The sequence below is a fragment of the Dipodomys merriami genome, unplaced genomic scaffold (genome assembly GCF_024711535.1).
Source record: "Dipodomys merriami isolate MVZ:Mamm:240054 unplaced genomic scaffold, mDipMer1.0.p SCAF_790, whole genome shotgun sequence".
NCBI classification, from domain to species: Eukaryota; Metazoa; Chordata; class Mammalia; order Rodentia; family Heteromyidae; genus Dipodomys; species Dipodomys merriami.
Genome location: NW_027206391.1, coordinates 123094 through 126612, shown reverse-complemented (window position 1 = coordinate 126612; position 3519 = coordinate 123094). Strand labels below are relative to the sequence as shown.

The window sequence follows — 3519 nt, the reverse complement described above, 5'->3', positions numbered from 1 at the left end:
CATATTCTTGAACTGATGTCAGCTTATATTTCCATAATTGATTTATCTGCAGCAGCAATTTGCTGGAGACTGGAGAGGTGAAGCACCTAAACAAGATTTTATTCTCATCCATTTGGAAGATTAATCTTTAGTCAAAAAGAAAGTTAAAAAAATGGCTTAGAATGTATTCCTAACTACGAATTTTTATAAATGGCTTTGTACAATGGTGTGATTCTTTTATTTTACATGGAATAATATTTTCTACTGCCTATAAGTTTTGAAAAAGAAGAAAATTAAAATTTATTCCAAAAGAGGAATATGATAAAAATAGAAGACAGATATTATGTTTGTCATATCTCTGATGAATACCCATATTCAAGACTTAAAGTCATATTTCTTACTATGTTAGACAGAGGGAAAAAATAAAATAACATATGATAAGGCAACTATTTGTGACTTTTTAAAGTGTACCTTATTAAATGATGAAATTTATTAGCTCAGGTTTGGGTTTGAAATTTAGGAGGCTAACCTATTTAACACATTTCTGGAAGGCCCTTACTGAAAAACACAAATTGTGGGTGGTACTATTTCTACACTTTAATGAATAGTTGAACGTGTTTGGCATTAGTGCTGTGTAAATAATTCAACTCTATTGTAACTTGCTCCCTACACTTAAAAAACTTGTAATGTCTCTAAGTATCATCAACTTGTAAAATGTCATTTTGACGAATGTGATTTTAAAAAGTTTATTTGAAAAGGAATACACTTTCAGAAGATTAAATGTAGATTATCATTGGTTTGAGAGTGACATTTTTATACAACAGAACCATGTTGTACTGAACTCCCAGTGTTTTGAAGCACTCCTTAGTGCTTCAAATATTTTTCTGAATTACATTTGACCCCTAAGTCAAGTTTTCTGGGCTTTAGTAGACCAATTATGGATCTATCCTTCAAGGAACTATTTTTTGGCCCACTTATGTTGGAATAAAATCTTTCATTAATCATAGGGTAGGGGTATTAAAAATAATCTTATGACACTTTGTGAAATTGTTCACTCATATGGGCTGGTCATCTATAAGTTGAATGTTTTAATTACAGTACTTTCTCTCAAATTTTGTTATTTCATTCTTCATTTTAAGTTGCCTTGCATTCCACAATTGCTTACTGCTAATTCCTGCATCTCAAGGAATTGGGGCCCTGAAATATAGGAAATGAGAAATTGAGATTGGTCTTCAATTACTATGTGCTGAAATGTTGCATGGGCCTTGGTGAGAAGTCTTGCCCCTGTTATCTGATGATGCAGGTAACTGGGACCTGGGATCCTAGGACCCATGGGGACTGCAGAAGAATAATGTTTTTTTAGATATCTTAGCAAAATTTGGGTATAATCAATAGGAATGCTTCTGAAATATGGAGAAAAACAGTTTGGGACAAGATAGTTAAAACAATAGACAGAGCAGCAGAGTAAAATGCATTATAGATTAGAGGAAAACATTGTTTTTTTACCATGTGGATTCAGAAGACCAAGAACAGTTAGGATGTATCACAAGTTTATACTATAGACATTGCATTGATACTTTTTATATTCTAATATATATTTTAAACCTAATTATTTATATTCCAATTCTATTTATTGGAATAAATAAATATAAATTTATTTGTCAAATTATCAACTAATTCTAGTAAGTTTTACTGTGTGAAATATAAAATCAGCACATATAAATATAAAATATATAACTATATATAATATAATTAAAAGGCACAGGTTTGCATTGTTCTGTTGTAGTTACTGTATGAAACGCAACTCTGTTTTAAAGTATTATTCCATTATCTCTACCTTAGTGTTTGATAGAATTAGACCTAAAGCTTTACCATTTGTAGATTTACAGCATGGAGGCAAGAGGAAACACTGTGATTAAAACAGTATCAATTTAATGCCTAATAACGAGGAGAAACATATGAACTTCTCCTGCATCTATGAAAATATTTGGTGATAAAAAGTCAGTAGTGTAAGTTCCTGCCTGGTTGGATAGTAGACAGGCCAGGACATTAAGTAATCATGCATATGAACAATTTTTTTACCTTCTTGGCTTTAACTACTTTTGAAATGGAAGGTATAATAAACAATTATATTTTGATAAAATACCTTCTAGTCTGAACAGTTCTGTTTGAACTGTTCATCTCTCTATGATCCCTTGTAACCAAGATTAGTTTTGTTCTAGTAATACAATCTATGCTGTCAGGGTAAGATATTCTGGTTGGTCTGTTCCCACATGGAAGAAGGGTAAAGGCTCAGGTAGACATTTGTGCCAGTAACACCTCATTTGGGAAAATATCAGCTGAAGAAGTTTAGAAGTAGCTCTTAAGCAATGCTTACTTTGAATCCATTAGGTCCACATAGCTAACACAGTTGGGTAAATAATTACTTGAAAAAGCATCACCTTTGGACCTATCTATAAATAATTGAGAGTATGATCAAATTCCAAATAAAAAGACTTAAGATAGTCATTGACAAAAAAATTTGCAAATGTGAGCAATTGATCGATCAATATAATTTTTTCTACTATTCACAGAATTTTATGGAAATAAGATCGATAGCATTGTTCGGAACAATACGGTTTCCTTGTTACAAGTAGGCACCCATAGATATAGGCTTGTATAAAGATGGCATCATTAACTACTTAAATTTAGAGGATACTACATGCTTCAGCAACACGAATACTCAAATTACAATGCAGAGATTAACATGGCACTTGCACAAGGATAATATGAAAATTTGAGAAGTATTCCATATGTTTCATTCTTCAGATGCAAGAAATGAAAAACAGTTATTAAAAAGTTGATTACAAAATTACAACTGTAACAATACACGTAATTCATATAATTAAATTTAGTTTGACATCAGTGTATTAAATATTCACCTCAGGAAGGCGTTTACATAGCATAAACTTTACAAAACTTTTCAAATTATACAACATTGTCATTTTATCCCAAAGAAAAATAATATTAAGACCTAGAAAAAAGGAATGAAACTGTTTCTATATGGAATGTAATCAGAAAGGACACATTAATGAACCTAAATATTATAAAATAATGTAGAATTCAAAGTATATCTAGGAGAAAATAAAATATATAATGACCATTATGCAAACATAGAATATAGGATATTGTCAAATATACTTTTTCAGACAAGCACCAGAAATATTTTAGTTTCTGTACTACTCATTTCAACAGGTAAGTTAAAATTGTTTCTGATTAAAAAAATCACAAACTCTGAAGAAATCATTATACATGTATACAAAAACTATTGAATACATTCTGACATCCAATGCAGGCAATTCACTTGGAAGAATTCTGCAGAATCCATGAATTTTTACTGTAAAATATTGGTGTTGCCGGGCACATGTGGCTTATGCCACAAGAGGCTGAGATCTGAGATCATGGTTCCAAGGCAGCCTGGGAAGGAAAGTCTGTGGTACTCTTATCTCCAATAAACCACTAGAAAACTGGAAGTGGAGCTGAGGCTCATGTAGTAGAGCT

The 3519-nt window shown here is 31.5% G+C and overlaps 1 pseudogene; it reads left to right on the top strand.

Annotated features, from left to right (window-relative positions):
• The first annotated feature begins 2680 nt into the window (after positions 1 to 2680).
• On the top strand, positions 2681 to 2777 carry LOC138818909 (U6 spliceosomal RNA; annotated as a pseudogene).
• The last annotated feature ends 742 nt before the right edge of the window (positions 2778 to 3519 follow it).